Consider the following 9,801-nt stretch of genomic DNA (forward strand, 5'->3'; position numbering starts at 1 on the left):
GTTAAGCCTATTGGGTGCAAGTGGGTATACAAAAGAAAGATTGGAGCAGATGGCCAGGTGGAGACCTATAAGGCCAGGCTCGTGGCAAAAGGATTTAAACAAAGGCAAGGGATTGACTTTGATGAAACTTTTTCGCCTGTGGCCCTGTTGAAATCAATTCGGATTTTGCTTGCGATTGCTGCTTAGTACGACTATGAGATCTGACAAACGGACGTGAAAACGGCCTTCCTCAATGGGGAACTTGAGGAGGAAGTGTATTTGACACAGCCAGAGGGTTTTCTTTCCAAGGGAAATGAACACCTAGTGTGTAAGCTGCTGCGAACCATATATGGTTTAAGGCAAGCTTCTCGTAGATAGAACATCCGTTTTGATGAGACAATCAAAGAGTTTGGTTTTATCAAAAATATAGATGAACCATGTGTCTACAAGAAGGTTAGTGGGAGCGCGGTAACATTTCTTGTATTGTATATGGATGACATACTTCTTATAGGAAATGATATACCGATGCTACAATCAGTCAAAGTAAGGCTATCAGAACTTCACCATGAAGGACTTGGGAGAAGCATCCTACATTCTCGGTATGAAGATCTATAGAGATAGATCTAGAAGAATGATAGGTCTTACCCAGGGTACATACATCCAGAAAGTGCTTAAAAGGTTTAGCATGGAAAACTCCAAAAGAGGTCTCATACCGATGAGCCATGGAGTGTCCCTTTCCGAAAAAAAAATGTCTCCTAAGACACCTGAAGAAAGAGAGCGTATGAGTAAAATTCCTTATGCTTCAAGAATAGGATCTATCATGTACGCGGTGTTGTGTACAAGGCCTGACGTTGCTTATTCAATTAGTGTGACGAGCAGATATCAGTCCAATCCAGGTGAAGACCACTGGAAAGCAGTGAAAAACATCCCTAAGTACTTGCGAAGGACTCTGGACATTTTTCTTATTTTTGGTGGTGAATCTAAGTTGAAAATAGAGGGTTATACTGACTCTAGTTTTCAATCAGAAAGTGATAGTAAATCTATGTCAGGGTACGTGTTTACTCTGAATGGTGGTGCAATTCAGATTGTTGAAAGAGGAGATGTCAACGTCAAGAGAGTTGACACACATAACAACGTAGTAGACCCACTCACAAAGCCACTTTCTCAGAGTCACTTTGATCGTCATAAAGACAAGATGGGTATTAGATACCAGAGTGATTGGCTTTAGTACAAGTGGGAGATTGAAAGAGATATGTCCGAAGTCCAATCATGTATGAGGATTTAGGAATAACTTTTATGTAATCTGTTTTGATTTCATTGATATTAATAAAAGGCTTGTTTTGTTTTTATTGCGGGCTCTATCTATTTAAATGTTTAAATAAGATATACCACAATTTAGAGTAAAGCTTTTTATGGATTGTGATGAGATCATAATAATGAGACCTAAAAGATGATAACTCTAAACTTAAATAGTTCCTGGTCATAGGAATACTAACTGGTAATTAATAAGCCGCAAAGATCGGTACATACTATGCTTGCTTCATTATGAAGGATGTATGTTCTCATAGACATTTGTGTGGTGACACTATAGCTAGTATGTAGGTGCTTATTATAGAATAAGTTCACTGAACATGATTCACACAGCTGAACAACTGATGGAGTTCACTCATGTGTCAGCAGTTGTTCACATAGTGATAGTTGTACAAGTATCCTAAGACTCGAGGTCATCATATTCATCTTGTGTACACTGAACTATGCTTTGGTTTAGTTCTTAGTCTCCAGGGACAATTATAAGGGCTCTACTGGGTATAGAAATTTGTACATGAAGATAGTGTATGATCAATAAAGGATCTACCCCTTCCAGTGAAGGAAGAGAATGTTCAATGCTGATCCACTTATGCTAGTTCAGGAATCTCTGGCCAGAGTGAATGAAATTAGAAAGGAGTTTCTAATTTACATTAAATAGAACTAAGCATAGTGAATGGGAAAGCAAGTGATTAAATAAGATAGGCTTGACACAAGTTCCATACCTTGTATTTAATCATGACATTACAGGGTAGAAGGAATTAATCGTACGGTAACTACTCACTGAATAGATTCTTGGTATTCTAAGCAGTGAATTCGTATTATCCGGATAGTCATGATATGCTGAGAAGTATCCCTCACGATGTAGAATAAATATGATTAATTAATTAATCATATTCAATGAATTAGAGAATTTATATAAATAATGATAAAATAGTTTTATTATTATTTATTTCTACTACCAGCTTAATATTGAACCTACAGGGTCACACCATAAAAGAGAATGATTTAATGGTGGAAGAATTAATTAATAATGGCTGATAATTATTTATTTATGAAATAAATAATTAATTGGAAAATTTAATAATTGATTAAATGAGATTTAATTGATTATAAATTAATTAAGAAAAGGTTCTTAATATTATTAGTTAAGAATTTAATTTTTTGAAATTAAATTAAGTGAGAGAATTATTTCTAAAGAGTTTAGAAAAATGATTAATAATTAAAAGGTGTTTTAATTATTAGTGAGAATAATAAAGGGTTAATAATAATAATATTTTATGGGAAAATTTTCAGCTGAAAATTTTGCATATAAATATACTATTATAGACCCTATTTTTGCCTCAACCAAAAAGATTTACAAAACCCTAATTCTCTCCATCTCCTCCTCCTTCATTACATCATTTTCTTGGTGGATATCGGTGGAGTGCTTCACATTGAGGAGCAGCTGCTAAGGATCTCCGTTCATCATTCTTGGATCGCTATTAAAGACCTCCATCTTTCCATTAACGTAAAGCTTCTTAAGGTAAACATACTGAACTACGAATTAAATATTATTTTTCGCATGGATCCTGCGGAGGGTTTCGATATTTTTTAAGATTAAATTTACGTTTTCGCTGTGTTTATGTGCTAAAAACCCTTCAGTCGACCCTTCATGGGTGTCGGCCCTTCGTGGGTGTCAGCCCTTCATCGGTATTGGCCCTTCATGGGTGTCATCATTTTATCGTAAGTGAGTACACACACTTAAGGCCTTTGCACAGGCTATTTGGATAGTGTTTTACACTAAACGGCCCTATCCGGGGCAAAAAATCGAGCGTTTCTCACCCCTTAACCATCGTCAAGGTTAATTATAGGGTGAAAGCTGCTAAATGGCCCTTATCGGGGCTAATCGGCCCTAATTGGGGCTAATCTCCATGTACAAGTTGCTAATTAGGCTTAAAAGAGCCTAATTTTAAGCTATAATGTACTAATTAGGTTGATCAAGGCTAATTTTCCCTAATCGGGGCTAATTAAGACTAATCAGTATGTATAAGACACTAATTATCCCTAATTCACACTAATTATAAGATTGAATGGATTAAACAGCCCTAATTTGGGCTAATTTCAACATACAAATCATTAATTATCATTAATTTGGGTTAATTACGCTTGACATACACTAATCGACCCTAATATAAGCTTAATTACACTAATCGGCCATAATCTAGGCTTAATCTTAAAATCCTGAAAAATAAAAAAAAATAAAAAATTTCTGATTTTCCATTTTTTCGAAATATTTCAAAAATTTTGAAGGGGGGCATCAGGGTTGAGCAGAACCTCTTGTAGCAGGAGGCTATGCTCGGCCTCATTTCCCCAAACATGGGCTACTCGGCCACTTTGGAGGAGAGCCTCCTGGTCGGCCACCTCCTGGTCGACCACTTCTTGGTTGGCCTGGAGGTGGTTGCCCAGGGGTTCCTGCCCCTAATTTTTTTTTGAACTTCTCACTAAGAGTTCAAGGTTTCTATATACCTTATCATGCTCTTGTTGCTCTTGGTTGTCCATAGAATTAATATCATGGTTGCCTTCGAGCTCCTCTCAACTTTGTTACGGCTGTTTCGGTGAACGTTCTGTACTCATCTCAGTGGACGTTGTGTACTTGTTCTTGCTAAACATTTTGTGTTTTGTCCTTATAGGAAGTCTTATACTTCATTGAACCTGCCTAAACTTCTCTTGTAGGATGTTATGCACTTCAACCAACTCGTTCTCGTAGACGTTCTAGTCTTCACGAAACTTGGTTCTGCTGAGAGTTATCCTTTTCAAGAAATTTCCAAAGGACCACTCAAGAAGGCCTCTGGAGAAACCTTTGAAGGCCTCAGGGTTCTCCTACGGGAGCTTTTAGTCAGTCAAAAAGACCTTAACTTGTTGGCAGGTTGGCCAAGGCCACTAAGGAGGCAAGTTATGGTCATCATGGCTCTGCTATATAGGCTCCTGGTAGGCCAAAAGGCCTCAAGTTGTTGGCTGGTCGGCCGGGGCTTCCCCGTATGCAAGTTGTGGCCGTCATAGCTCTGATACAGAGGCTCCTGGTAGGCCAAAAGGCCTCCATTTGTTGGCTGGTCGGTCGGGGCTTCCCCGCATGCAAGTTGTGGCCGTCATGGCTCTAATACGGAGGCTCCTGGTCGGCCATATGCCTCCATTTGGTGGTTGGTCGGCCGGGGCTTCCCCGCATGCAAGTTGTGGTCGTCATGGCTCTGCTACAGAGGCTCCTGGTAGGCCAAAAGGCCTCAAGTTGTTGGATGGTCGGCCGGGGCTTCCCCGCATGCAAGTTATTATCGTCATAGCTCTAATACGGAGGCTCCTGGTAGGCCAAAAGTGTAACACCCCCAGATCCGGGGTCAGGGATCCGGGTCGTCACGGTTTTTTCTTTCCACAATATCACTTCACTTAATTAATAATAATAACCTTATGCTGTGACCCCACACTAACACACACCACAACCCGTTATAGTCTCAGAGATGAAATAGAAATAAGTACAAGTCTTTGAATCCACCATTTAAAAGTTATTACAACCCAAAATGATTACTTGATAAATTTACAGTTAATTGCCATTATCTGCTACAAGTTATAATTATACAGAATTTGATTCTCAAAAGTAGATGGTCTGAACTACAATAGATCTACCTCTGCAGCTATAGCAGCTACAACATCATCGGGAAGACGCGGGACGCTTCCCACGCGCTTGCGCTGGGTCTGCTGGAGTCTGGCCATCTCTCCTAACTATTGTTGTGTGATGAAGAAATAAAGCAAGAGTGAGCCTTACAGCTCGCAAGATAATACATAGTGATAACAATAATATAAGTATCTAAATGGATACTTACTAGAATCTTTATCATGTGTAAGATAATTACTTACTAGATATAAGTAAAAACAAGGAATGAAGTTACCAATACTTCACTACACTTATATCATTTATAAAGCTACTTGAACTACCACCGTTCAAAGTATTATAAGTTTTTTTAAAAAAAAACATCCCATAGATGAGACCACAAGTTAAGACTTGAATAGATTCAATCTTTGAAATATTATTGAATGAAATAAAGTTACGAGATACTTTATTTAGTCCCGATATATATATATCCACATATATATCTCTTAAACATTTCCTGGAACCTCTGTTATGTAAACTATGACAGAGTTTGAAACATCCAATGAATTTTGGAAAGAAAAAGAATTTTGGCATAAACCAGATATCTTGCTGATCAGGCAAAGATACCAATAAGTAACCTTTTCTACTAGTAGATGGATGAATCCCCCACCGGTCATCACCCTGGCCACATAAGGACCTTGTGCTGGACCGCCACCCGGCCTCTTACGCGTTGATGGACTGCCACCCAGCCACTTACACTTTGATAGACCGTACCCCGGCCTGTCGCTTATGCCGACTCAATTAGATGGGCTTACTTCCCGAACATTGGGCAAGTAATCAATTCATTTATCAAAACAGCAACCTTGTTGCGAATATAAAATACACCATAGAGCCGGATCCCTCAGGTTTTGAGCGAGTATTTAAATCCCCTTAAAAGGAAGATCTTAAATATAAAAATGAGTTTTGGGATCCGCTCTAACTTTTAAAAATCATTTTTAAGACTCGAAAACACTTTAAAGAGTGTTTGGAGTAAAACTGATTTAATGAAATAAATCAGTCCCGATATATTAGAAAATATCTGAATATTATTATTTAAATAATATTCCCACAAAGAATTATCTTTATAAAATAATTGAAGTAGAAGTATTAAAACTTATACTTGAAACGAGTATTAAATAACCAAAGATACACTTATATGAAAGTATTATCTTTATTTGAATAATCGAAAATAAGTTTGATTATTGACACCTTATTCTTTAATAAAATAAAGAATATATTTCAGTAATAAGCGGAGTCATAATACCTAGAATGAATATTATAAATAATATTCATAAAATAAAGGAGTCATACATCCTCGATTGAATATCCAAGTAATATTCAATAATAATATAAAGGAGTCATAAGCCCTCGAATAATATTCAAAATAATATTCAATAATAAAATAAAGGAGTCATAAGTCCTCGGATGAATATTTGAAATAATATTCAATAATAAAATAAAGGAGTCATAAGTCCTCGGATGAATATTTGAAATAATATTTAATAATAAAATAAAGTTAAAGTTATCGAATAAACCTTATTCGATTAATAGTTTGGAAAACTATAACCATATATATATATAAATATATATATATATCCATATCCATATATACAAAATCTACTCGGGATCCTCGACTCCCGGTTTTAGAAAATATTTTCACCTTTGGGTCCCTATACTAAGGGTATATGCAAGTTACCGTTATCCTCTAGCATAGGTATTATGCAACTATAAGCATTTGAACCAACAGATATATAACTCAAGAATATGAGACAGGCATGCATATATACCATATCACATGCTACAATATAACGCAAGAATTTGCTAATAACCAATATGCATTTATCGCAAGATCATGCATATACACATATACATCACAACAACAGTTATACGGGTAGAAAACTTGCCTGAGCGACTTGGGGTGATAAAAGGCTCGGGACGAGTCTGGTAACCTATAAACAACAAGTAAGTTGGGATTAAACCAAAATCACTTGTAAATCTATACTTTAACTAACTTAGACTCTAACGCTTGTTTTGCGCTCACTGATTCGCTTAAGTCACTCGGGTACCCTCGGCTCCATCATTTTTAATAATTTAACCTTTACGAGTTTTAAAGCGATTCCTTCGCGAGTGTCTTACCAACTGCCTAACACACTTACCATAAATGTTTCATTCATTAATTAACCTTTTTTGGTCTTTAACCTATGTTTCAAAGTAAGGCGAGGGGAAAAGTTTCGTTCGCGAAATGCCGTTACTTGAAACGGTCGTTTCTCCTAAACCGTGCATCGGAATCGAACGAACTATATATCAAAACGAAGCTCGTAACATGAGCTATCTAGACATGGCAATGGTCATAATCTAGCAGGGGGTTCTCGGGTCCTAATGTTATGCACAAAAACAGTCTAAAGAAAATCAGACGTTACAACGGCTATGTTTACGCGATTTCCAATATTTTAAACCATTCAAAACCATCCCAAATCAACCTCAAATCCAACATACAACCAACATCCATCCTTATCACATCATAACAACCCCAACCAATTCAATTTAATCATTCATACTTATGCCTAAGCTTAACTTTAATCATACTTAAGTTCTTTTAATCAAAACCACAACATTTACCATTCCATTTCACTACCATTTCAAATCCCAAACTCTAAATCACAACAACAAGCTACAATAGCACCCTACTAATCAAAATCATCTTATAATATATAGGAATCTAGGGTTTGGAGATGGTATACCTTCCTTGAAGTGGTGGGAGGAGCTAGGAAGCCTTAAGAAGCTTTGAGAAGTCTTAGGAATGCTTGGATCTTCAAGGAAAACAAGAAAAACTTCAAGTTAAAAACTTGAAAACACTATTCATAGTCTTCTTCTTTGATTAAATGAAGAAGATTGAGAAGGAATTAATGGCTTAAACTCATGATATAGCCCTAACTAAGCATGAAGATGATTAGGGAATTTACTCACCAATTTAGGAAGCTTGGATCTTTGATTTTTGAATTTTTCTTGCCTTTTGAATAGTGAAAAGCCGAGAGCAAAGATGAACAAGGCCTTGGTTTCTTTTTGATTTTGATCAAGAATGAATTTGCTTGGCTTGGTTGATTTGTTTTTGTGTTTGATTTAGTCAATTACTGTAATAACCCCAATTTTTGGAAAATTTTGAAACCCTTATGAATAGTGTTTTTGCTGAATGAGAAAACTTTCATGCCACACTATGTAGGGGTTCTGTTATGGATATTCTGGGATATTATTAGTACTCTATGAAGTATATAAGTGTATGTAAAGATCGTCAGAATCCAATTCCGAACACTTTGGTTTTTCCCGGAAATCCACAAGATACGGAGAGAATTGAGTATAAGGTAACAGGATAAAAAGGATTTAAATTAAAGGATTATAATAGAGGATCATAAAAAGGAATATAATGTATTGAGAAAGGTTAAGGGAACCTAAGTAATAAGATCCCGGGTATGATCCTTCAAACGATAAACGAGAACGAAAGTTAAGCGAACCGTACAACAGATCAGCGGTCATTAGGCAAACGATTAGGAAGCTAATCAAAGGGATTAATGGGAGTGATGTCATCCAACCAATAGAAAGAAGACAAGGAAGGAAGGATGACATCATGAGGATGAGGTAAGCATGACATGGGAAGAAGGGAGGTGTGGTTGATTAAGGACCACACAAATTCAAGGGCAAGGTAGTAATTTGCTAAATTAAAAACAAAACCAAGCCAACCAAGCTAGCAAATCATTTCATCAAAAAATCAAAAAATCAGCCAAGGCATTTGTTCATCACCTAGCTCTCGGCTTTTCACTTTTTTTCAAAGCTAAAATTCTCAAAATCAAGATCCAAGCATCCTTAATTGGTAAGAAAATTCCCTAACCATCTTTATGCTTAGTTATGGCTATATCATGAGTTTAAGCCATTAATTCTTTCTCTAGCTTCTCCATTTAATCAATGAAGAAGACAATGAATAGTGTTTTCAAGTTTTTAACTTGAACTTTTTCTTGTTTTTCTTGAAGATCCAAGCTTTCCTAAGGCTTCTCCAAGCTTCTTAAGGCTTCCTAGCTCAACCCACCACTTCAAGGAAGGTATACCATTTTCAAACCCTAGGTTCATATATATTATAAGGTGATTTTGATGAGTAGGATGTTATTGTAGTTGTTGTTATGATTAGAGTTTGAGATTAGGAATGGTAGTGAAATGAAATGGTAATTTTGTGGTTTTGATTTAAAGAAACTTAAGAATGATTAAAGTAAAGTTTAAGCATAAGTATGAATGGTTAAATTGAATTGGTTGGGGTTGTTATGATGTGATAAGGATGTAGGATGGTTGTATGTTGGATTTGAGGTTGATTTGGGTTGTTTGTGAATGGGTTGAAAATGGGAAATCGCGTAAACATAGCCGTCGTAACGTCCGATTTTCTTTGGACTGTTTTTGTGCATAGCATTAGGACCCGAGAACCCCCTGCTAGATTGTGACCACTGCCATGTTTAGATAGTTCATGTTACGAGCTTCGTTTTGATATGTAGTTCGTTCGATTCCGATTTACGGTTTAGGAGAAACGACCGTTTCAAGTAACGGCGTTTCGCGAACGAAACTTTTTCCCTCGCCTTACTTTGAAATGTAGGTTAAAGACCAAAAAGGGTTAATTAATGCATGAAACATTTATGGTAAGTGTTTTAGGCAGTTGGTAAGTCACTCGCGAAGGAATCGCTTTAAAACTCGTAAAGGTTAAATTATTAAAAATGGTGGAGCCGAGGGTACCCGAGTGACTTAAGCGAATCAGTGAGCGCAAAACAAGCGTTAGAGTCTAAGTTAGTTAAAGTATAGATTCACAAGTGACTTTGGTTTAA

The sequence above is a fragment of the Apium graveolens genome, chromosome 5 (genome assembly GCF_009905375.1).
Source record: "Apium graveolens cultivar Ventura chromosome 5, ASM990537v1, whole genome shotgun sequence".
NCBI lineage: Eukaryota > Viridiplantae > Streptophyta > Magnoliopsida > Apiales > Apiaceae > Apium > Apium graveolens.